This window comes from Polypterus senegalus, chromosome 2, assembly GCF_016835505.1.
Source record: "Polypterus senegalus isolate Bchr_013 chromosome 2, ASM1683550v1, whole genome shotgun sequence".
Taxonomy (NCBI): Eukaryota; Metazoa; Chordata; class Cladistia; order Polypteriformes; family Polypteridae; genus Polypterus; species Polypterus senegalus.
Window position 1 is genome coordinate 223,877,036 of NC_053155.1, and position 27,179 is coordinate 223,904,214.

General features: G+C 41.0%; 1 protein-coding gene across 4 annotated transcripts in view; it reads right to left on the reverse strand.

Moving 5' to 3' along the window:
• LOC120523742 (protocadherin-20) overlaps nucleotides 1-27,179 on the reverse strand; it is a 52,018-nt gene that overhangs the window by 15,188 nt on the left and 9,651 nt on the right. For 3 of the 4 annotated variants that reach the window (XR_005632689.1, XR_005632690.1, XR_005632688.1), the window contains exon 3: nucleotides 20,239-20,318. The exons of the other annotated variant lie outside the window; for it this stretch is intronic. The gene's annotated coding sequence lies outside the window, so the exon portion shown is untranslated. The remainder of the gene's footprint in view (nucleotides 1-20,238; nucleotides 20,319-27,179) is intronic. 4 annotated transcript variants of the gene reach the window in all.

Genomic DNA, 27,179 nt, shown 5'->3' on the forward strand with positions numbered 1-27,179 from the left:
AGTTAGCTCAGCCTCCTCATGAAATTCAAGTTGGAATCACATAGAAAACCCAGTAGATAAGTTTAGGAACTCTTTATGCTCTTTCTCAGCTGTCAACTGGAGGAACTTGGTCATATCCTGAATAAATAACCAATGACAGACACCCACGAAATGCTTTGGAAGGTTAAGAACAGACACCACCAGGCCACCTTCTTGGTATGTTACATGGAGACATTGGAGTAACATGTCTGGAGTATTGTGTGCAATTCTGGTGACAAGACTACAACAAAGACATAGTAGCATATGACATTGTACAGAGGAGAGCAACCAAATCCATCTCAGGACTTAAGAACATGTTCTGTTGTGATAGGCTTAGAAAACAACACCTGTTTAGCCTTGACTGTTTGGTGACTAATCCAGGTCTTGAAGATTCTCAAAGGCATCAATAAAGTAGATCTAGCGAAATATTTTTCACTAAATGGTGAATCACGTACATGAGCATGCCAGTGGAAATTAAGGAGAAATGCTTTTAAGATTGAAACCGTGAAGCACTTCTTTATATAAAGAGTTGTGGGAATCTGGAACAAACTACTGATTCACGTAGTTGAAGCAGAAAACCTGACAACATTTAAGATTTAGTTGGGTGAGATATTGGGAGAGCTTAGCTATTAGCTAAACAAACAAGCATGATAGACTGAATGGTCTCCTCTAATTTGTCAGATTTCTTATATTCTTATAATGCAAAATCTAAACAAATATAAGAAAGAATTACTTAAGTCATTCCACTATAGAGTAACATACTGGATTTGCTTTAGCATAAAAACACATGACAACTGACTATTTATTTTTCTATATTCTAGTAAGATATGAATTTAGTGCTGCATTTTCGCTTGCATACTGTATGTAATTGTTTACTTAAATCTGTGTTCAGTGCCGATGTTCATAATTGCTGATTGCATGAATGGTTTTCATTTCTTCCCAAAGACTATGCAGCTTTTATAACTTGATTAGATCACAAATGTTGAATTTAAGAGAGCTCATTTCACTCAATCTTTTTTGGGGCTTAATTCTCAAAGCCATTAAATTCATCAGTCTGCCATTACATGCCCAAAGCTGCAATGAATCATTTACTTCAGGAAAATAGTGGAGCGGGAAATAATTTCATTTAAGAAAGAAGAGGAAAGCAGATGAGTAGTATAAGAGAAAAATAAACGTTTTTTCATGACATGTTTAAATACTGTAGATGGGTATTGTCTCTCCTCTGTTTGTCCAATTTGACCACTTGTCTCTGTGATGAATATTATATGACATTGCATCAACATGTACAGTGTACAGTATGTTAGCAAACTTATATAGTATATTTGACTATATTATTATGGTGGACCGTCTTTCTCATCTCTAACTCTTAGTCCAGTTTATTTTGTCTTACTTTTTCTCAGGGAAAGACAATTCTGTACATTTTATTTAATTTCAGTAGAAACAGTATGCAGAGACGGTGTTATATACTGCATACACTGTGCCAAAGGCTCTGCTTTTATGTAGGGCATTTGATTAGCAGCATGTGGCTCGACTTACCTTCTTAATTAGTATGAAAGCAGTAGAGGTGTAATTACTTTTTTACATGTGGTTTCTGCATGTTAGCTTACATTCGTTAAATGCAAAATGACATAGTAAAATTTGGTACATGCTGTGTGTAACTGGGGGATAGAATTATCTAATTTTATGACTTGATGACAATTAAAAGACTTTTAGTTACTTCCTTGTCTCAGTTGGCTCGGCCTCCTAATGAAGTTCAGGTTGGAAGCACAGAGAAATTCAGGAACTCTTAATGCTCTCCTGTTTTTCAGTTGCCAACTGAAAACCGGAGAAACTTGGTCGTACCCTGAATAGACAACCAACAACAGGCATCCACAAAATGCCTAGAAAGGTGAAGAACAGACACCACCAGGCCGCCTTCTTTTAATGTTACATAGAGATCACAAATAAAAATAAAAACCCGGAAAAGGGTAAGTAGATTCAGTTCCAGACAAAGAGAAAAAAGGAAATCCTCCCTGCAAAGGGTGTAGCTTTGACTGTAAATACGCCAGGCTCTGAAGTTGAAAAGCTTGAAAGACTTGGAAAAATGTTTTTTTTTTAATAAACCCATTTTAAACCATGGACTGGAAGTAGATGGAACCCCAATACAGAAGACATACAACTGAAAGATGGTATAAAAAACTCAATAACAAGAAACAGTCCAATTAAAAAAAGAAAGTACAATAGTATGTTGCAAAGGCCATCCACTCAATCCCTGCATGAGTGAGAGTATTATAAGACAAGACATCATAAAGAATAAAACAGCAAATGATTACTGTGATCTGATCGTCACTACGTTGGCTCCCTGTGGCACCTGTTGAGTTCCTGAGTGCCTACGGAATCAACAGGTCAGCATCTAAATATATGGAGACACTTGTGAGGTCCTATGCTCTTTCTTAACCACTCAGGTTTGCTGATGAACAGCATCTGATGATGCCACCTCGGCACGGTATCAAATCTCAGTTCAGAGCCATCATGTATAGCTTTGTCCTGACGGAAAAGCTATCCACATCAATTTGAAATTTCTACTCCCTCAAAGTATTTAAAAATTTTTGAAGATTCTTGTTTGATGAATTTCTGTCTAGTCGATAATGGCTTTAATAGGTTAACAATGTATGATTAGCTGCATTTTAATATGATAGGCCAGCCCTATCCAATACTTCCAAGCTGAGCACCCTATCCAGCTTATCCAAGAATGGATGACACAAATTCTATGATGTAAAAGTGCGTTTGAGTGTGTGCATATGTGTCAGTTCTGGTGGGCTGCAGAAAACCATCCCCATCTCTCATGAATAAGGTCACCAAATTGACATACAGTAGTTCCAATATGAGAAACAACTTGCCAATCCAGCAAGTGTAGAAGACGTAGATTAAATTTTTTTTTTGTAATTTTTGTTTTTATATATTATTGTTTTATATATTAAAATAAAGAGTGTGTAGGGGGGTATTGGCATTTATTAAATGATCAGGCCTATTAAATTTTGTTCAATTATGGAATACAATGAATAAAATGGAATGCAATGCATAAAACAGGACATCTGGTCACCCTACCCAAGAATCATGGAATGACTTTCTTCTTCTTTGAACTACCCTTAGGAAGTTCGCATTGTGCATTTATTTGAGCCATTAGTGAAAAGGGACTTAGAAAGAAGTTGCTGTCCAGTGAGATTAGTGATGAGAGAAGCAGGCAAGTTTCAACTCAAATACAGTTTTGTAAAACTGTCAGTAAAATTTGTTTTTTAATTGCGAACACAAAACTTGCTAAAGAATTTCTGGGAAGTTTATTTAAAGTTTTTTTTTTGAGTGCATTCTTACAATGATTTTTTTTTCAATAGAATTCTTTATTTAAATACTAAATGACAGGCAAATGCATGCAAAGTTAATACATAAGAACACTTTTAGACAAGAACTAAAACTAAGCACCTTTCTTCTTCTGTGAATGGCATGAATTAAGGTGGGCAATTTATTTCATGAAAAATTTTTGAGATGCAAAACCATGAGTTTTGCTGCAAATTCAGTTCTTGCAAAAATTGGATCGCTCACGACTCTTTAAATGTAAGAGCAGTGGAATGTGAGAGGTTCCCTGCGCCCATATAAAGATGTTAAGCTCAGTTTCTAACTGTATTAGTGCTATGCGTTGTATTTCAGATTTGTTGCATTAGCACACCAACTGGGCACACTAGTTCTTATATTAGTGTTGATTGCCCTAGGATACGGGTGTCAAACTCCGGTCCTCAAAGGCCGCAGTGGCAGCATGTTTTCATTCTAACCATCTTCTTCATTAGTGAGCCATTTTTACTGCTAATTAACTTCTTTTGCCTTCATTTTGATTAACTTGACTCAAGCCCCTTAGTTGTCTCTTTTTCCTTAACTAGTAGCCAAACAATAGTGAGACATTAAACAAGCCACCATATGACCAGCTCACCTGTGCCCATCACAGAATATCTGAAAATAAAGAAAGGTGAAGGTCTCAGTAAGGTTGATCTCTCAGGTCACCAAAACATTTTGATGGTGTTCTTAGAAAAAACAGAAAAATCACCTGATTTGGAAATGTCTGCTGTGGCAGAATGAGAGCAGCAACAAGCCACTGAATTAAATAACGGGCTTAATTAACAGCAAGAATCAGTTTCTCATTAAGAGACTGGTTGGAGTTTGAAATCCCAGTTTAGTTGGTCATCAGTTGGCTCGTTTCACATCTCATTTCTGTTTGGCTGTCATTTAATTAAGAAATAAATTAATTTCAGAGGACTGAATCCTTTAAAACAGGGCTATTGAAATGAAGAGAAAAGGAGTTAATTAGCAATGAAAAATACTCACTGGTTAGGAAAAGGGTTAGAATGAAAACCTGTAGTCACTGCGGCCCTCCAGGCCCGGAGTTCAACACCAATGCCCTAGGGTTTATTAACACAGAGGATTATATACACTTGAAAGGCAGCAGAGTATGACTACCTATTCTTTCTTTCCATTAGAGGGCAGCAGTGGGTTCCTCTGCATTGCCGATGGTCCTCCTATGGCTTTTGAAAAGGACAGAATGCATGGGGGATGCCTGTGCCTTTAAGTAGCAGATTGAATTAGGGGGTACAGGAACACTTATAGATAACACAAGGAGCTCTAGGCATACAGTACAAGGGCTTTTTATACAGCACATGTGACCCTATAAATTTGAAGGAAGGAGTGGAGTGAGAGTGAACAAAAGGGAAGAAGAAAAGACACCATGGAAAGGAGTCTAATACAGTGGAACCTCGGTTCACGACCATAATTCGTTCCAAAACTCATGTCGTAAACCGATTTGGGCGTGAACCGAAGTAATTTCCCCCATAGGATTTTACGTAAATACAATTAATCCGTTTCAGCCAGTACGAACTGTATGTAAATATTTTTTTAAAGATTTTTAAGCACAAATATAGTTAATTATACCATAGAATGCACAGCGTAATAGTAAACTAAATGTAAAAACCTTGAATAAAACTGAGAAAACCTTGAACAATAGAGAAAACTAACACTGCAAGAGTTTGTGCTATAGCGCTACAAACTGCTCGCTAAAAACACTTTTTTTAATGAGTTTTAAGCACAGGGAAAAAAATAAACATTTGAAAAATCCGTAATCCGAAAAGTAACATTGCAACAATGCACGCTACAAACCGATCGCTGTAAACAGAAGTGAAGTGGAGGTTAAAATCCAATAGAGAAAAGTCTTCATTACATACAATGAGGTTAAAACAATGCTCGGATCTGTCTCTTTAAAAACAAGCCCAAGGTGCATTCTTTAACTGCCTTCTTGGCCTTATGCGTCCAGCCGTCTCTCTTTCTGTCTCGCGCATGCATGTGTGTGTGTGTGTGTGTATGTCTGTCTCTCTCTCTTGCGTGTGTGTGTGTGTGTGTGTGTGTGTGTCTGTCTGTCTGTCTGTGTCTCTCTCTTTCTCGCGTGTGTGTCTGTCTGTCTGTCTGTCTGTGTCTCTGTGTCTCTCTCTTGCATGTGTGTGTCTCTCTCTCTCGCGTGTCTGTGTGTCTCTCTCTCTCTCTCTCTCTTGCTCGCTGCACAGGGAATGCACAGGGAGAGACTGAACACATGTGGAAATCATCAGCGCACACAAACCAAAAGGGAAACTGGCTTGTTCGTATAATGAGTGTGTGGTCGTGAAGAGATGCAAAAGTTTGGTGAACTTTTTGGTCGTAAACTGATTTGTACGTGTTCCGAGACGTTCGTGAACCGAGGTTCCACTGTATTGAATTAAGTACGAAGGAGGCACGGTATTGTGAGAGGGACAAAAATGGGCCAGCCACTCAATGTAGTAGTTAGAAATGACCACGTATACAGAACATTCACACTATTTTTTTTTTTTTTACCCTTTAGTGTTCTCCCATGGTTATTACTTTTACTTTTTAATGGAATGTATTTTTGCTCATACATTTGGGAAACTTGATCCATCTTTGTTATATGATATATATTTGTATCTCTATATCAATGCCATGTCTGAATGGCAGAGAAAGGCCACACTTTTTCTGTACCGTACTTTTCTCAAAGTCTACATATTTTATTAAAATAATGTTTTAGAAAAAATTGTATACACTAAAATACTGCCTAGTAGCAATAAATGAATATCTTACATCTAAATAACAAAACCCACTGAACATTCTGCTTTGTGTAAAATCTCTCTAAATGGGTGTTACAATTGCTCCAAAATTTTGCTTGCAAACTTTATTTTTGTTTCATCAAAAATAAAATATTCCCACAAGCAATCTATATAGCATTCCTCACGAGACCAATAAGATTAAAGTACCTGGAAAAGAAGGTCTCACATTTCACACCAGCTCAGCAGCTGTGCTCCCAGTTAGGTGTGTGGCCATATCATGAAGGGTTGTATTACTGCTTAAATTAATTTGCATGCTGGTGCTTTACCTTAATACATTGTTCTTGCTGCTGATTTGATCTGTGTTTAATGTTTTAAAGAGAGGTTTTAATGACTGATAATAGTACAGATATAGTGACTTCACTGAGTACATTATGCTATTGCATTAATTTAGGTAATGAACTTAATGGTCTTTCAAGAAAGAAAGAAAGAAAGAAAAATGCTGAAGTTATTTGTATATCCCACTCATTTCATTGACCCTCTGTGTGGTAGCATTTAAGCTTGATCTGTAGACTAGCGGCCCAGGCTTTTGGTCATAAACCAATAGGCTGTTAATTGCAACAACAATTTATAAAGTAATTAATAGTAAAGTACAATGTTATCATTTTGTTCTGTTTTGTCCTCTACCTCCATTGTTTTGGGAAATTTTTCAAAACTTTATTGTATGAAGGGGATCCATATCAAGAAGATGATTAATGTTGAGATTCAAATCAATGTATTCCCCTATGCTTCTGTGTAAGGGTTCTACTTCCAAGTAGCAAATATAATTAACATACAATGTTTTGATTTTACTCTTCTATATTTCTATGAATATAACTAAACAGTGGTAGCTTAAACCAACAATAATGAGTAAAGAATGACGTTTGTCTCTTGCAAAGGTCAAGACAAGCTAACATTTTGTCATACAAGAATTTCAGCTTGTTCACAGCTTGCCATTGTGTGCTACCTGCTGTTATAAAATAAGGTAAGTAATGAGCAATATGTAGTCTTGAACTGTGAGAAGTCTGAAATTTAATAATGAATTACAAAATTGCACATATTATATTATATTATATTATATTATATTATATTATATTATATTATATTATATTATATTATATTATAATTGGCACAATAGTGCAGTGGTTAATGTTACTGCTTCGTGTCTTTAGAGTGTTTGGCTCGAATACCATTCCTGATTGTCCTCTATGTAGGGTTGGCTTGGTTTCATTTGGCTACTCCAGTTTTCCTCCCACATCTTGTCAATGTTGGATTAAATAATGATTGTAAATTGTCCTGATGTGGGTGTTTATATGAATGGTCCCTGCAATGCTGTGAACTGGTGCCCTGTCCAGGACTGGTTCCTGTCATGTTCTCAGGGCTTCTGGGAAAGACACCTGCTAACTTCTGTTCCTTGTTGGATTAAGTGGGTCTTAATTTATTATGTTATTAATTATTAATAATTTAATAGATACACAGATAGATCATAACCAGTATATATTAACTTAGCTTATTGTATATATTTTACATGTAAAGTATCTATGGCAAAAATTACTGCCCTGGGACATTTAAGATTAGTCTTCATCCTAAATGTCCTCTGTTATCATGCATTGTCTTTTTGGCCTCATCAGAAAATAGAATCTTTTTTATTTTGGCAACAGAGTCGCAGACATACGATTTCAATAGAAAAAACCACAAATCCAATGTTGGTTTAACTATTCATAATCATATACTTAAAATACTATACGTTATCACTTGCATGGTCACATTTACCAAACAAAATGGCCTGCCCATGTAAAACACTATAAGAAAGCTAGCCAGGTAACACATAAGTAGTGACTTTAAGAGATTACTGTGCTGCATGGTTTAGTTACTTATTAAAGTGCCTATTCTAAAGTGTTTGGTGCTTTGTAAGTCTTATTGCAAGCAAATTATTTGTTAAGGTCTTGAGACATTGCAATAAGTGACTAACAGATACTCTAAACTAAGCCTTATTCTAAATTGCTACTAAAGGCTCTTTATCTGGTCTTCTGTATTTATTATTCCAAATTAACCAATGAATATGATCACAACCTTACTTAGAACAGTATAATATTTATAGTATTTCCTTAAATATTAGTGGATTGATACAAATTATAATAAACCTAATGACTGAAAAATCAGCTCCAGAAGGTGATTGTTGTGAATGCAAGAATGAGAACTGGTAACGTCAGAAAAATAAACCAAGTGAAAGGTACTGATACGAATAAGCATGATTTTTGCCAGGAAAAGGAAAGAGAAACTGATTGTCAAATCCAAAAATAAAAACAAGAGAAGATAGTCCAAGGAGCAAAGGAAGGGTCCTAGCACTAATTTCTTCTAGGAAGAGTCATTTAGCTTCCTCTACTCTAAAGACAAGTGTCACGCATGCGCGAGTAGGAGGCCGCGGGCGGACCCGAAATCGATTCGAAGGACGTTTGTCGGTAGGGAATGGCGGGGTACTAACCTTTCTGCTCTCTCTTTCAGGAAAAAAGACGCTCCGCCATCATAACCTAAACCCGCACCACGTCTACTTCCGCCCTTCCTCCGCCATCTTCCCTGACGTCGCGAATCCCGTCATCCCTCACGCCTCCTTCCCAGCATTCTTCCACTTCCGGCTCCTCCTATATAAAAATGGCCGCCGGCGCATGTGAAGTCGTCGCGCGCATGAACAAGATTTTTGTTTGTACTATTGACCTTGATATATTTCTGTTTACAGTATACGGAGCCGGAAACCCCAACACTTTACGCTGTGTTCTGTGTTTTATTGTTTACAGTGGCGTAGTCGGCAGGATAACTGCACCGAAGAAAGAAAAATGAATGAAAGGCAGGACCTCAACACCGTGCTGCAGGGCATTAACGCCCAGATCCAGTCCCTGCAGCAAGCACAGGCTACTACTACCCGGGAACTGGAGGCCGCTGGCGAAACGCGGATGCCGAAGGGTAAGGGCGACCCGCCTCGTCCAAAACCTCCGTCCCTTGTCCCGATGACGGAGGCGGACAACATTGAGTCCTACTTGGGGATCTTTGAGAGGACGGCCACCGGAACGAGTGGCAGCGGTCCGAGTGGGCGTCCCTTCTGGCGCCCTACCTAAAGGGGCCCGCGCAGCGAGCTTATTATGACCTCCCTGAGGAGGAGGCCGCGGACTATAAGCTCCTGAAATGGGAGATCCTGGCACGCTACGGCATTACGCCGAGCCAGCAGTCGAGTGAATGGCGGAGCTGGCAGTTTGACCCTGAGAAGCCGGCCCGAGCACAGGCCTTCGACTTCTGGGGCAAAATGGGCTGGTGGCTGTGGCCCAAGGACCCCCAAGCCCGGAAGGTCATTGAGCAGGTGGCCTGTGAGGGCCTGGTCAACGCACTGCCCGGCTCCCTCGCCCGGCAGGTTCGGCGCCACCCCTATACGGACATGCCAGGACTCCTGGAAGTCCTGGAGCGTCAGCTCGCGGTTTTCCGAGCCGGGGGGGCAGAAAGGCCACCCCCGAGCCCTCTCGACGCGCTGCAGAAGCACCTCCCAGACCCCGAGAAAAGCCGGCCTCTTCGCGCTATTACAAGTGTGGGGAGACCGGCCACCTGCTACCAACCTGCCCATTGAACACCCCCATGGAGCCGATGGACTGCACCTGGACCTCGGCAGAGAGGTACTGTACTCCGCCGCACCCCTTGGCAAGTCCAAACACGGGAGTGGTGTTGGTAAATGGGCACTCAGTGGTGGCTCTCTTCGACATAACTATTGTCGCTTGCCGTTATGTCCTACCGCGACAGTGGCTAAACAAACATGTACGAGTCACTTGTGTACATGGAGAGACCAGGGCTTACCGTTCCGCAGCATGCTGTCTTTCCTGGAGGGGGGAATTGTCCAAACTGTTGGTCGCGGTGTTGCCCGAGCCCCCCTTTCCAGTGATCCTGGGAAGACTGGTCACAAAGAAAAAGCGGTAAGGCATGCACCACTCCTGGGGCCTCACTGGGTCTGGTTATGGAAGGACAAGGCGCCCTTCCCGCGGTCTCCACGCCATGCACTGAGGCAAGCCACAATGGCGCAGGCACAAGGGGGGAGGTTTCTCAGGCATCGGGCTCTGAACCGGGACCTCCCACCGCGAAGGGACGAGCCAAGGAGCACATCCCCCCAACCTTTCATTGGATCCCCTGAGCGCCTGGACCACCATTTCGCCCGCCCGCCTCGTTTAAGAGAGAACAATGGAATGACGATTCCCTGCGGTTTGCCAGGAATGCGATTGTTCTGCCAGGCAGCTCACAAGTGGACGGTTCCATGCCACGTGGCCCCTTCTTTGTCTTGGAAAATGATCTGTTGTATCGGGTGGCAACTCACGAGGGCGAGGTGCGGAAGCTGCTGCTAGTTCCGCGTACCTTCCGGCAGGAGGTATGCGAGCTAGCTCACGCACACCTCTTAGGCGCCCACCTCGGGGCCGAGAAAACATTGGAGAGAATCAAGCTCCGCTTTTACTGGCCCGGGATCAACGAGGAGGTCCGGCGCTTCTGTCAGTCCTGTCCGGACTGCCAGATTCGCCAGATTCCTAGGAGGGACCGTGCTCCTCTTGTCCCAATACCCCTGATAGATGTACCCTTTGACCGGATAGGGGTCGACTTAGTAGGACCCCTGGAGCCCTCCAGCTGTGGCCACAAGTACATATTGGTCATGGTTGATTATGCAACCCGATACCCAGAGGCGGTTCCCCTGCGCTCCGCTACCACCAAAAACATCGCGACGGGAACTAGTCAACCTCTTCTCACGAGTGGGTATCCCTAAAGAAGTCCTCACGGACCAGGGTACTCCCTTCACTTCCGATACGTTCAGGGAGGTTGCCAGATTACTGAGAATAAAGCACCTGAAGACGTCTGTCTACCACCCCTAAACAGACGGTCTGGTAGAACGTTTTAACCAGACGCTTAAACAGATGCTTCGCAAGGTAGTCAGCGCTGACGGCAGGAATTGGGACCAACTCCTCCCGCTCGTGCTCTTTGCCTACCGGGAGGTGCCCCAGGCCTCTACGGGCTTCTCCTCTTTTGAATTATTATATGGGCGACAACCCCGGGGCCTTTTGGCCATTCTAAAAGAAGGCTGGGAGGCTGAGGCCCTTCCCTCCTCTAACATATTGGAGTATGTAGCGCAACTGCGCGACAGGCTCACCAAAATCAGGCCTCTCCTCAAAGAGCACGTGACTCGTGCGCAGGCAGCGCAGGCCTGGTGTTACAACCGCAACTATGTCCTCCGGGAGTTCCGCCCGGGGGATCGAGTTGATGGTACTCGTTCCCACCTCCCACTCCAAGCTACTAGCTCACTGGCTGGGGCCATACGAGGTTAAGGAGAGAAAGGGGCTCGTCGACTATTTAGTCAAGCAACCTAATCGTCGACCGAGCGAGAGGATCTATCACGTTAATTTGTTAAAGCCATGGAAGGACAGGGAGGAGACTCCTGAAACACATAGATCCCTCTCCCTATTCGCGAGCACGACTGCCCTTAACCTAGGTGACGAGCTAACGCCCGTACAACGGCGGGAGATTACCCAGGCCATCTACGCCATCCCCGAAGTGGTGAGCGAGTCGCCAGGCCGGACCTCGCTGATTGCCCACGATATAGTCACGGAACCCGGAGTAGTCGTCCGGGAGAGGCCCTACAGACTCCCGGAGGCAAAACGCGCCGAGGTGGAACTGGAGGTACAGCGGATGCTGGACTCGGACATTATCAAGGAGAGTCACAGTCCCTGGTCCAGTCCAATTGTCCTCGTTCCTAAGCCGGACGGATCCTGGAGATTCTGTAATGACTTTAGACGTCTAAACCAGGTCTCCAAGTTCGATGCCTACCCAATGCCCCGCATTGACGACCTTCTCGAGCGGCTGGGTGCGGCTCGATATCTGACTACGCTTGATATGACAAAAGGGTATTGGCAAATTCCCTTAACGGCATCTGCAAAAGAAAAAACTGCCTTTAGCACCCCTAGCGGACATTGGCAATACAAGGTCCTCCCATTTGGGCTGCACGGGGCCCCTGCGACCTTTCAACGTCTGGTGTATAGAGTGCTGAAGCCCCACCAGTCCTATAGTGCCGCCTACCTGGATGACGTCGTCATCTATTCCGGCACCTGGGAGGAGCATCTATTGCAGCTCTCTGCTGTCCTCGTGACACTGGCTAAAGCCGGCCTCCGCATTAACCCCCGTAAATTTTTTTTTGGCTTGAAGGAGGCCAAGTATTTAGGCTACCTTGTGGGATGAGGACAGGTGAGACCCCAATGTTCCAAAGTCAAAGACATCCTGGAATGGCCCCGTCCGAATACCAAGAGACAGGTGCAAGCTTTCTTGGGGCTAGCGGGTACTACCGCCGTTCGTGCCCGTTTCTCGAAAGGGCAGCACCCTTGACTAGCTTGACAAAGAAGGGCGCTCCCCTGCATGTGGTATGGAACGACAAAGCAGAACACGCATTCAGTGACCTGAAACAGGCCCTTACGTCGGCACCTGTATTGCGGACCCCTGATTTTGGGCTACCCTTTATCCTCCAGACCGACGCTTCAGACACAGGCCTGGGCGCCGTGTTGAGCGAAAGCGTTGATGGTGTCGAGCACCCCGTGATGTACCTAAGCCGGAAATTGTTGGACCGGGAGACCAGGTACGCGGCGGTGGAGAGGGAAGCCCTGGCTGTTAAGTAAGGGCCGTGACTTATCTCCGGTACTACCTGTTGGGTCGTGAATTCACTCTGGTGACTGATCATGCTGCGCTTCAGTGGATGTCCCTCCACAAAGAGTCGAATCCGCGGGTCATCAGGTGGTTCCTGGACTTACAGCCCTATAAGTTCACGGTTACTTATCGCCGCGGCGGCCTTCAGGCCAACACCGATGCCCTCTCTCGCGTCCACGACCTCTCGGTTAGGTCCGCCCGACCGGACGGTCTTGGGCTGGGGGGGGTCGTGTCACGCATGCGCGAGTAGGAGGCCGGCGGACCCGAAATCGCTTCGACGGACGTTTGTCGGTAGGGAATGGCGGGTACTAACCTTTCTGCTCTCTTTCAGGAAAAAGACGCCCGCCATCATAACCTGACCGCACCACGTCCACTTCCGCCCTTCCTCCGCCATCTTCCCTGACGTCACGAATCCCGTCATCCCTCACGCCTCCTTCCCAGCATTCTTCCACTTCCGGCTCCTCCTATATAAAATGGCCGCCGGCGCATGTGAAGTCGTTGCGCGCATGAACAAGATTTTTGTTTGTACTATTGACCTTGATATATTTCTGTTTACAGTATACGGGGCCGGAAACCCCAACACTTTACGCTGTGTTCTGTGTTTTATTGTTTACACAAGCTAGAGAACATTTTCAAAGAGATCCAGTGCTCAGATAGCTGAAGATGTGCATCTATAGATGTCACGAAATAACCTAAATACCTCATGTGACTTTCATGTCACGTTACCGGCAATAGGCACAGCAACTTGTAAATAATATGTCTGCTGCCATGCAAAAGAGCTAAACAAAATGGCTAGTGACTAGTACAACAAGAAATAAAGTGGCTTTGCCAGGAATATTTTTAAAAAGGAATAGCAGGAAAAGAAATCTAAAAAAGCAGGATTGAACAAAATAAAAACAACTATATAATCACTACAGTTTCTCAAAGAAAACCAAACCAATGTTTTTTTAGACCAAATGGTCATCAAGTTAGTGGAAAACTCAGGTACCATGTTAGCAGTAGACATTCTTAATATCAGTACTTGATCTTATTCCTAAGCAATGTGTTTTATGATTTATTAAAACTAGCCATTGTGGAAACATTTTTAAACAGATCAAGTTAAGACTCAAACATACTTAATAATTAAAAAACAATTTCAAATGCACTCTTCCTTTGTGAAATTATTGAAAAAAAGACACTGCAACTTCAATCTCATCACACTACAATATGAAATGTTCTAGTCAGCTTTTTGTCCTCAATTCACTACAGAAATCATCAGGCTGCTATCTTTCAATTACTGAAAGGCTAAATTTGTGTTGTTATTGTGCTGGTGGCCAGAAATTGTGTTCCTTTGTGTTTTACTTTATTTAATATTTATCGGATTGACTTCAGCATGTTTAAAGATGGAAGAGCAGCACTTTGTTGTTAAGTACAAATATTAGCCATCGTGTCCCTTAGAGTTCAGTATAAGCTGCCTTTAGGACATTTAGTATTAAAACACATTATTTACTTGCACTCACACTGTATGCAGATAACATTCAACTGTTTGTATTAATCAAATGTAATGATGCTTTTTCCAGTTGTGGCTTTAATTAAATGCTTCAGTGAGTTAAAACATTGGATAAGTAATAACTACTTTAAACACAGAAAAAATAAATCATATTTACATTTACATTTATTTGCGGCTTTTATCCAAAGTGGCTTACAAAGGAAGTCAACGTAACCGGGTAACATCAGTCTAGGGACTGTTTTGAACAAGTGTAGCATGATAGGTTACAAAAGAGATGACTAAAAGTGAAGAGATGTACAGCTAGCATTACAAAAAAAGATCAAATAACGATATGACAGATATCCACAGAGCAAAACACATTCATTAACAATTTGACAGACGTTTACAGAATAGTAAGGTTTTCAATCACATCTTAAACACTTATATTATTATTACACTTGTATTATTTGATGTTAACTCTGCACATAGTAATAAAATGCAGTCAACATTTATCTCAAAAGGCCTATATTAGTAGTTCTGCATCAAAAGCCTTTTTATCTTTGATACTTTTTACCCTTTAAATTACCTTTTAAATTTTGGAAATGAAGGTATTGCAGTGCCATGCTGGTGCTCACCAATGCAGAGTGTCAGTGGATTCTCCCTCTTTACATCACTCTTTTAGGTAGCTCACGGCCCTGAGAAGGACAGCTTGCTTTTACCACACTATTTAGAATTCTTATGTGAGATTGGGAGGTGTTCTGTTTTTATAGGCTACCTTGCAGCTACTGTAGTTCTAAAGTTTCTTATTTGAATGATGGAATGCAAGCTCATATTGTAGGTATCTCACTTCCAGGCTGATCAAACATGTCAGTGCCATTACAATATTTAGCTTCTTTATTGCAGAAATGCTCATTCATTCCTTTGTTTAAGGACTGCTGACCACAATATGTTATTCACAGGCTATTAAAATCGATTTATTTCTAAACTACAGTTAATTAAAAATGTTGTGGAGTGGTGGCTCCGAGGCTACGGATTTGCACTGGCAATCGGAAGGTTGCCAATTCGAATCCTGCAAATGCCAAAAGTGACTCTACTTCGTTGGGTCCTTGAGTGAGGCCCTTAACCTGCAATTGCTCCGTCCTGGGTATGACGTTAATTTGCATCCAGCCCTGTATGTAGGCCCTCCAACCTGCAGGGAAAAACCTGCGGGGTTGGTGGTAGAAATGGCTAACCAGCCACCATAAAAAACCTAACACTGTCCCACTGCCTGTGAACTAGTGTGGTACTGAAGTGTCACCGTTACATGGCTGCTCTCAAGTTCAAGTTCAAAGTTTATTGTCATGTGCATATGAAATTCTTTCTTTGCTGTCCACACCAAATGACAAAACCAACGTATAAAGATAAATATAAATAATAAGCAGCGGATAGATAAAAAGTACCAGAGGCAGCATAAAGTATAAAAACAGAATATAAATATAAAGTGTAATTGTGCAGGTAGGTGTGTGATGGACAAGTCAAATACAGTTGTGTGAGTTAGATAGAATGAGGTGAACCATGGTTATAAACTCCAGTCAGTTATTTAGGAGTCTAATAGCCTTGGGAAAGAAAAAGTTCTATAGCCTGGACGTCCTGCATTTCATACTTCTATACCTCCTGCCTGAGGGTAGAAGTGTGAACAGTTAGTGTTAGGGGTGGGTGGGGTCCCTGGGGTGGGTGGGGTCCCTGAGGATCGAGGCAGTTCTCCTGCGGACTCTGCAGTTGTAGATGCTCTGCAGAGAAGGCAGCAGGGTCCTGGTGATCTTCTCAGCAGTCTTTACCACTCTCTGCAGGCGTTTGCGGTCCATAGCAGAAGTGTTGCTGTACCAGATGGTGATGTAGCTGGTCAAGATGCTCTCAACAATGCAACTGTAAAAGTTGCTGAGGATCCTAATCTGTGATTCTAAGTTAATGTTTCATGTAGCGGGTGCGGCAATGCGCTGTATCAGTGCGTGCTCCTAACCTCTCTGTTCACTCTCTACTGTAGCCTTCTGGTAAGTTTAGGGCTGATTTTAAAATACTTCTTCTACCATGGCTTTTATCCCATTTACGTGTTAATGTATGCATTCCATGGCATATATTTCAGTCATAAGAGGCAAACCTTAAAATTTTAAGAATGCATAAGCCTACTTATATAGAAGGTTGTGCCTTTAAATATACTCAAACTTTGGGATAATTGTTCTGCTAGAGTAAGTGATGCCCCATCAGTGTCAGCATTTAAGGCTGAAGACTCACTGCTTTATTCTGTGTTACCCTAACGCAGACCTGCTGATTAGACTGTCCATATTGCAATAACTTCTGTTAAGTATTTTTGTTACATAAAGAGTGGGAATCATTAACCAGCTGTTACTGATCCTGTTCCATTCTGTTTTTCTTCTCTGTATTGTGCTGTGATAGTTGGTGCCATTGATTATCTGACCAACCTATTACTCATGGCCAAGCAATGACATCTTGAAGTGATTAAGAAGAACAAATCTTAATGGTTATTGGAACAGCACTTAACCATCATAAGGGTACACCACAGTTATGGACTTCAGCATGCGGTGGCTAGTTAACCTAGTCTGACGCTGTCAATTCTAAAGCATCGTAGACCCACACTTTGTTTGTTTTTTGCTCTTCTTTCTTGCTGCTAACTGCCATTTGTTTTGTTAGTTACATCAGCCTCTCACTATAAGTTTCATCACATTTGGTCTGAAACTTATGGAGCTCTGTTACTGTTTACTTAACTGCATATGTGTTCACTTAACTGCTTATGAGATAGTTGTGTATTTTCCTGTTGCTGTATTATATTTCTAAATTTGTGTTCTAAGTCTATATTCATATGCACTGTGGTGGATAGCTGGCGCCCTTGCCCAGCCTGGACGCTTCCATGCTGGGAGCACTGGTGGAGCAAGTATGACCAGAGTATTACCTCCCCTGAACGTTAGATGGCAGCCCCCCTGGATTGCAGCAGTGTCTCGGTCTCCGTCAGGGCTTCATGGAAGTTGGAGTTTGGTACAGCCCTATTGGGATCCGTGGGTACCGCCAGGGGATACTACAATTACTGCTGAACACTGGAGAGCAGTTCTTCCACCACATCCAGAAGTGCTAACACAAATACAGCATCAGACACCTGAAGCACTTCCGGGTGCCCTATATAAGGGCCCAGCAGACACTACTCTGGGAGCCAGAGACGAGAGGAGGAAGACAAAGCTTGATGAGGAGGAATGGAGGAGAAATAGAGAAAAGGACTGAGAGATAAAAGTAAAAAAGAAAGAAACAGAGAGGAAAGTGTGTGCTTGGGCTGTTGGACACTTTAAATAAATAAAATCACGTGTGTTTTTGGTATTTGCGCCTCTAGTGTCTGTCTGTGTCAAGGTTGGCCTTTACAGCATATATAAGAATAAACAAAGCTTCATGGAATATGTAGTCTGATTTTTATTTCAATACAACTCTTATTCTGAAAATATCTAACATTTTTTGAACATATTTGTTTTTCTTTGTGTTTTGTACTTGAGCTCCAATGGATGTTTTTTATCTCACTTATCACGTCAGCCTCTACTAGGCATGTTTTTACATTATTTTGCTCCGGTATGTACATGTGAACACCAGTACATATGAGTACAAGAAAACTTTTAAGCTGTAAAGGAAAGAAGGAACCGACATGGTGTGTTTTCTTGCATTTTACCTGTTTGTAGTGTGTATTCCTATTGCTTGTACTATATGTCATTTTTAATTGATTGTGCCAGTTCTTTCATGAGAGTGCACCATTGTTTTGGAGTGTTTAATAGATTGGCTGGCTTCAGTCATGACCACTCTACTTGCAAATGGGAGGTTTGGGACTAATAGACAACAAGAACTGAAGAAGTCACAGACAATTCACTTGATGAATGAGTCTGCTTGAGTTTGTTGCTTGAATTTAATCAGCACAAACTGTGAGCAGAAGTAAATGATTTTATCATCATTTCAAAAGTGAAGTATTGAATAGAGCTTCTGCTTAAAGTAACAACCCACTGGAATGCCTGTGAGGTTTCTGAAATCATTTTTCCACTAAAGTCATATCATTTATTTAACTAATAACTGTCGTTTAGTATATTTATATTGCCAAGATTCATGTCTTTGTAAGTAGTTTTTGTACTGTTCTCTGATATCAGTTGAGCAACACAGAAATGTAAATGGTGCAATAAAAAGTTATTTGAGTAATTTCAGATTTAAACAGAGAGACATTATAAACTCCCAATGTCATTATTGTTTTAAGATTTCTTCAACTTTGGAGTTTAGTGAAATGCCCATAGTTAACTTTTTCAGTCAGTAAGTAAACAAGAACATTTAACACAATAATCAATGGCTATTAATTTAGTCCAGAACAAATTAAAAAGAGCCACTATCATGTGCTCTAACTTCATGTGCATAATTTGTCTAAGTGACTGTTAAAGCTACTCTTGGCTGTGATCAGTTATATCAGACCCCCAGTGGACACGTGAAAAACAAACTTGTAAAATAATAAATGTCCCCCCCTTTAAAACTGGGTTAATAAGAAAATGAACTCCATCCCTTTTATGTCCAAACAACTTTGTAATCTTTGTAACAGCATCATATCATTCTAACTACCACTCTATGTATTCTGCAGGTATCTAAGTAAGACAAATATGTACAAAGGGGAGATGTCAACATTGTCCGAAATCACTTATTGTCTATTAAGTCATACATTCCAGGAAGAGTACATAGTAAAGGTTTTCCATTTCCTAATGTGAAAATATCTATTTACTGGGTGTAAAACAGAAAGTAAACCTGGGCCGATCACCAGTTTTCCACAGTTCAAGTACACATCTACCCTTACCACAAAGGGTAAGATTATGGTGGTCAATTAATCCAGCAAACAGATGAAAGCAGAGAACATTCGGGCACACCTTAGATAATGGGAAGACAAGGACTTGAACTCAGCCCTAAGGAGCTGTAAGACAGCAATGCTAATTACTGTACAGTACAACCCTGACACACTATATCTAACTTACATGTGAAGAAATAATGTGTATTAAAAGTAATGTTAAAAAAAATCACATTATGTGGTAATTTGGAGAATGCTCTCATTAATTTATTTCAATACACATCTTTAATCAGTATAAGATGTCCATGCAGGGAAAGTTAAGTAAAATTCTTAGAGGATGAGCCCTCACTAATAATGAGCAAAACTGAATTTGCAGCGAAAAATGCAAACCAAATTGTGTTTCTCCACAAGTAAATTGGTGCCACTGGCACATACAGTATTATTTTCATGTCATCTGCAAAGTTTCTCTCCAGGTGCACAAGCATGGCACAGTTTATTATGGTTCAGCACATGAAAAGCGAGGCTAGAGGGCAAATGCCTGCAGCCACTTCACCACTACTAAAATCCATTGGCCTGGATATGGAGCCACCAGCAATCAGCTTAGGAAGTTGGGGGAACCTGAGTGCAGATGATGTTACCCATGAGGCTATCTCTGCACCTAAATGAGTGGTGCGAGGGGGGCCGGCAGTGTGATGATATTGCGTAGAATCACATTGAGGGACCATGGGATTTCAGAGTGAATCCTGGGGTGGGTGGCCAAGGGAAGAGTGAGCAATATTTTTTACTTGACAATCCAAAAACTTACACAATTCTGTTTTAGTGAGGTTTGCATTACACAACTGTGAAATCACTATTTTAGGGGCAACTATATCGAAAACAAACCTCTACTGTTAACCTTTAATGCTATGCTGTTTTGGCATAATACTGTTAACATGATGCTGTTTTACCATGCTAATAACATTTTTCTACGTTTGAAATTTAAAACTGAAATACATGGCATAATCATTTGGAAGCCGTGCCTTAGTTTGATCTGCAATAAAATTAACACTACTTACAGTAGTATCTCTCTTGAACATCCAGTTGCAGGGTTCCACTTGTCTTCCTGATATTGTCATTGTTTTATACTCTGAGTATTCTAAAAGTAAAAGACTGCAAGATTACTTATACATAAGTGAGAAAATATATTAGAGAGAGAAGTAAACAAGTACTCCATGGAAATCTCAAAACATATTTCACACCTGAAAAAATCCCTTGGCAAGGATAACTCATTGTTAAAACATGACAAACAATTCCCTACCTTTTCTTCACTTCGCTGTTTGTTTTCCTGAGGTATCGGGAGCCCTTGGGATTCAAAGAGGTTCAGTCTGTTTCAGTGTTCGTACAATAGAATACTAGCTGGAGGGTTTAAGTCAGTAGGGTTAGAATAATAAAACTGTGACTTTACAAGTTACCACCAACTGTGGACCATACCAGAGGTTTATTTTCTCCAACAATGTATCTCCTCCATTGTCAGATGGCCATATCTTAGTATTACTGTGAGGACTTTGTATAAGGATGATTTATAAATGTGAATTATGCAGAATCAGTTCTGTTTTATTCTTTGTTTGCCTTTCATTGTACTGTTTATGGAAGTGTTTTTGGTATTATTTAGTGACTTGTAAATGTGAGTAAGCACAGTGTGCCCATATTAAGTGAAGAGTGCTATAAAAGATTGATTTGAACTGAAACAAAAGTTGATTCCATCAGTGAAGAACTGTAAAGAAATGGTACTGATGTGATTTTCATATGCAGTAGAATCGCCATTTCTATAAGGCACAACGTCTCTTTGGTTTGGTATGTCTGTTCTTTATGCACAGCTTTGGTTTTCAGGCCATTGACTGGCTCACATATCCTTCTCCTGAGGGTCAGGTTTTGGACATATAACTTTTGGATGGTCCCAGGAGAGATGAAAGAGGCAGTTTCAGGTCAAAACTGAGTGACAAGAAATGCTGAAGTGGGATCTATGGACACAGAAAGCTCTCCATGAAGATTGTGATGGTGATCGCACATGCAACTCAAACAATAAATCCAGGTTCGATTCCCATCCATTACAATTAAGTATCCAGTTAGTCACATTTAAACCACCATCACAATCTGCCTGGCACTGCTTCTCTGCTGTATTTGAAGCTGCGTGTTTTTGACATATAACTTTCGACCATGTCCTCCTGTGGGATGTTGTCGGCAGGTTGGGATGAGAATAAATGATCAAAACTCCACAGATGTCTAAAAACGTACAATCAGTTTTTATCATCAATCGTCCATATATCCTAACTACACGGTCACGGGGGTCTGCTAGAGCCAATTCCAGCCAACAGAGGGCACAAGGCAGGAAACAAACCCGGGGCAGGGCGCGCACACAAACACACACACTAGGGACAAGTTAGAATCACAAATGCACCTAACCTGCATGTCTTTGGACTGTGGGAGGAAACTGGAGCACTCGGAGGAAACCCACGCAGACATGGGGAGAACATGCAAACTCCACGCAGGGAGGACCCACGAAGCAAACCCGGGTCTCCTAACTGCGAGGCAGCAGCGCTATCCACTGTGCCACCCTATCATCAATCATATATAGTGTAAACACAATAATAAGCATAGCAAATAATACCCCAAGCAAAGTCTGGAAATAGAGGCACACTTTCAAAACAGTGAGGGGTATCAAATACTACACTGTGATCTATCAATTGAGAAACAGCAACACATACTGTAGCTGAGGCAGTGGTGTGATTATTCGTATCACACCAAAATAATTCAGAAAAAATTAATCTTGCCATTGTTTTGTCTGTCAGATAAAAAAAATCTGGGTTTGATTCCCATCCATTATATTCAACCTTTTCTTTAATCAAACATTTCCTTCATTATCTGTGTCATGGCCCTAAAACTGCCCCAAGTAGGTCCATACTGTCATTAAAATGATTTATGGCAGTTTGGAGTTCTTTGCACTAGAAAGAAAAAAACAAGAATATTATATATAAAGAAGCCTCCCAATACTAACATGTACTAAATGTAACAAATAGTAGTAGTAAAGTTTGGATATATTCAATTTGCAAATACTGTACTTTTTCACTTACTCAACTGGGCAACACCAGGTAACTCAGCTAGCTATAAAGATATATTATACTGATTTTACCGTGGATGATATTTTCTCTGCCTTTGTTATTAGCAAATTGGTATCTTCAGTCAAAGGAATAATTGTAAAGTTAGTGGCAATGCAGAAAATGCTTTTCCGAGCATCACAAGTATTAAAACAGAACAACTCAAATGTAAGCTACGTTGTGTCCATTTGCTTAAATGTTTTTCTCTTTTTATATAATCAACAAGAAACATTTAGAGCATCGCTGTATCACATACAGTCATTAAAAGAATCAAAGTTTTGAGAAAATATCAGGCACAGCTGAGCACATACAGGTAAAAACCCTCTGTGCTAAAAACAAAAGTAACCCAATCCATCCAGGATGAAAGACTTCAGCACAATACACTGTACTTCATGACAATATAACAGACCTTGGACATCAAAGACTGAGATTTTATTCTACATGAAAATAATAAAAAAGACCCCTTAGAAGAGACAAATGGAGAGATGAAGTTTATTTGTATGATACTCAGGTCACAGCACTAGCAGAGTATTGAGACCCATGTAATATAATACGCTCCTTTATTAGCCCGGCATTTGTTGGTATTCATGCAATGGGAAGAACAATAAAGGCAATCTAGAAATGCGATCAGTCCATGAGTGATAGTAATTACTTGCTGTCTACGCAATTAATAATTTAAAGTAATTTCAGATACGGCACTTTCCAGAATGCTATGCCGGTGATCCGATTATATTTACTTGACTTGAAGACAACAAAAATACAATAAGCTTCATCAAGCAGCAATAGACTTGATTGCCACTTTGCCAAAACCAAAATGCTCCTAATCAGCTTATACTTATCTGTTACAGAAGGGGCCAAATCTTTTAATTTATTCAAGTTTCATAATTAAAACACCCTTGTTTTTTTTTTCACCCCTACTTTTTGTTTCCTTCCTTGTTTCTTCAAACTGAAAAAAGGTTAGTTCAAGTTTAGACGTTTACTGCATGTGCCAGTGAGGCAGTGTAGCATGCTGCCAAGTCATGCCAATGTTCATTTCTGAACACTGAACGTATATACTAGCAGGCTTTTGCATTCAGGCCCACTGAAGGGCATACCTGCCAACTCCATGGGAACACGTTTTGACAGCAATAGGAAAAGAACAATGGTGATACATTTAGCTGCTGGCAATTTTATTCCCACATCCTAATTATAAGAGACTTTGCATTACTAATGTTTTATACGGTTAACTGCATTAAGGTCTGGATTCTGTGGAACTGTTTTTTCTTTAATGAATATTCACACCCCGGCAAAGACACTAGCACACCTTACACTGGCTTTATCAATCACAGTGCCAGTTTGTTATTCTTTGTGGTTGCTTCACTTCATCACCGTAACAGAGTTATGATTACACATAATTAACGGTGGATGGTGTTACTCTTCTGGCTATGGCGCCAATACCTTTGATGGATGGCTGGTTTACAGATTCCGAAGGCCAGCTGTGCAATACCGAAACCCAACTTCTAAGTGCTGTAGGCTTTGTCTCATTATTAGTGTATGTTGATACAAGGTTTTTATTTAAATCTTAAACAATGAACAGGGATGTTAGAGGCCTCTTTTTAAGGCTTAAGGAGCTGCTTTTGCATTTAAAAAAATGTTTTCCAAATGATTGACTACAGAACACTTTCAAAACATAAAACAAGTCCAAGTGCAGGCTGTTTTAATTAATTGGTTAATTTTTCAAGGAAACAAGGCAGACCAAATTATAGTCAATGGTGTGCTTATAATCTCTCATGGCTTTTGAAAGGTATGAGGAGAAATCAGGGCAGCGAAAGAACACCACACTGACATGGTGAGAACATGCAAACTCGGCACGCACACATTTGAACCAGCGACTCTGAAGATGCGCTCTAACTGTTGTGCTAGTGAGTTCTTTTTAATTCATATTTTATTAAAGTCAACTAGGCTTTTTAAAGTAGGTGCTATATCAAAATACTGTAAAATGCCATCATTAAATTATGATTTTAAAATAAAAATTTAAAATGAACTGAATTATGTTTCTGGACTTTTCTTGTGCCTTCAACACCATCCAACCTCTGCTCCTTAGGGACAAGCTCACAGAGGGAGTAGATTCATACCTGGCGGCATGGATCATGGACTATCTTACAGACAGACCTCAGTATGTGCGTCTCGGGAACTGCAGGTCTGACATTGTAGTCAGCAACACAGGTGCGCCACAGGGGACTGTACTTTCTCCGGTCCTGCTCAGCCTATATACATCGGACTTCCAACACAGCTCGGAGACCTGCCACGTGCAAAAGTTCGCTCACGACACTGCTATCGTGGGCTCCATCAGGAGTGGGCAGGAGGAGGAGTATAGGAACCTAATCAAGGACTTTTTTAAATGGTGTGACTTAAACCACTTACACCTGAACACCAGCAAAACCAAGGAGCTGGTGGTGGATTTTAGGAGGGCCAGGCCCCTCATGGACCCCGTGATCATCAGAAGAGACTGTGTGCAGAAGGTACAGACCTACAAATACCTGGGAGTGCAGCTGGATGATAAATTGGACTGGACTGCCAATACTGATGCTCTGTGTAAGAAAGGTCAGAGCCGACTATACTTCCTTAGAAGGTTGGCGTCCTTCAACATCTGCAATAAGATACTGCAGATTTTCTACCAGACGGTTGTGGTGAGTGCCCTCTTCTATGCAGTGGTGTGCTGGGGAGGCAGCATAAAGAAGAGGGACGCCTCACGCCTGGACAAACTGGTGAGGAAGGCAGGCTCTATTTTAGGCATGGAGCTGGACAGTTTGACATCTGTGGTGGAGCGATGGGCACTGAGCAGGCTCCTGTCAATCATGGAGAATCCACTGCATCCACTGAACAGTGTCATCTCCAGGCAGAGGAGCAGCTTCAGCGACAGACTGGTGTCACTGTCCTGCTCCACTGACAGACTGAGGAGATTGTTAATCCCCCACACTATGTGACTCTTCAGTTCCACCCGGGGGGGTAAACGTTAACATTATACAAAGTTACTGTCTGTTATACCTGCATCTTTTATCACTCTTTAACTTAATATTGTTCTTTAAGTATGCTGCTGCTGGAGTGTGTGAATTTCCCCTTGGGAGAAATAAAGTATCTATCTATTTATCTATCTATCTATCTATCTATCTGAAAATGTTTAATAACAAGAAAATTTCTCACCACCAGAAAATGTCAACAAAAGTTGAAAAAAAAAGACAATTTTAATGAAATTTATTTTCATTTCATTATGCTTACACTACTTGCCAGCAAAGCCTGAAATATCCTCCTAAATCCTTCATTTCTGAATATTGCAAACACAGGAAAATTATTCTTTCATTAGGTTTGTAATGTGATCCCTATGGGAATTATTACAGCGTCCAGTACTTTCAAGTGAATAACAATTTCAAGTAAACTGTAAACATTTAATATGAGGAATTAATGATCAGTGATCCCTTAATTGAACACATCAGTGACTTATGAAGTAATAAAGAGGAGGCATTGTAATCATCAAGAGAAGCGGAAAGAAAATTAAGATGAATGCGATGGGTGTTGTTAGTCTCTAAAACAATGGTGACCTATGCGCTTGCACTTTCCAGGAGCAGATTTGGAAAATTGTTGCTTCCAAGAGTTCTTTGGTGTAGCTCAATTTTTAGCGCAGTGCATGGGCACCTCCAGCTCTCTGGGTTAAGCTTGATGGCTGCCTTCTTTTTGTGTTCATGTCAGTTTCTAAAGGCAGTTTGGTTTCTGTCCACACACTAAGGTATAGTCGGTTAATTGGTGGCTCTAAATGACATGGTGTGTGGATGTGTCTAAAGATGATGCAAGTAATGTCCATTCCAGGGCTGGCTCTTCTCATGGCTCTGATGATGCTAGAATAAACTTCAGCTTCCCATAATCCTGTGGTTTCAACAGCAGCCACGGCAACCTAATGGGTGTATGAATCACAACAATAACTATAGTGCAGCACTAAGGAATATCGATTGCTTTGTTTCACTTGCCAGTTAATTTATTGAAACCATCCTTACGAGTGCATACTATGCTGTATTAAAAACAGCTGGCATCTTGTACTGAACTGTGACATAAATGTATCATTCTGTTGGCCATTAAGGCATTTCTGAAACATTGCGTTCTACTAGACCTCCTAACCCCAAAATGGATTAACCTGCTTTTAAAAATAGATGACTGAAGTGTTACCCTGCATTTGATAAATCTGAAACTTAGGTAACAATAATGAAGGATAAGGAGTACACGAAAGCATTTTTTGCTATTTGTTTTTTTTAGGTCAAAAAGTACAATGGATTAGAATAAAAGAAGAAATGAGACAAATTATAGAAAGGCAATCACTTCTTTGGACAGCTTAGCTATTAACTAAAAAAAAACGAGATTGATGGACTGAATGGCCTCCTCTCGCTTGTCAGATTTCTTATGTTCTGTGCTAGGTAGTGCATCTCCAGGTTATCACTGTAAATTAACTTTTATCTGAAGAATGAGGGTGGACGGTTTGTCAGGAACCTGCATATACAGTATTGTTAATGAAAGATGAAAAAAATATATTTAGCTATTACCTTTCTTAAAATCTCACTTTGAAATCTTCACTTGCTAACTGATTTTGAAGCTGATTTATAGTATTTTACGCAAAAATAACCCCTTTTATCCTTCTATCACACACTTAGGTCAATCAGTTTGAATTTAAATAGCTAAGAAACATATTTTCCAGTTCTGAAAAATCTGGAAGTAAGATTAATTTTAGCATCGGAAGTAATACAAATGCTGTGTAATTGAATAAAAAAATTGTGCTTATTACTTTTAATAATTTCATCATTTTTTCTTAAACAACAGAGAAACTACAGCAAAGTTTA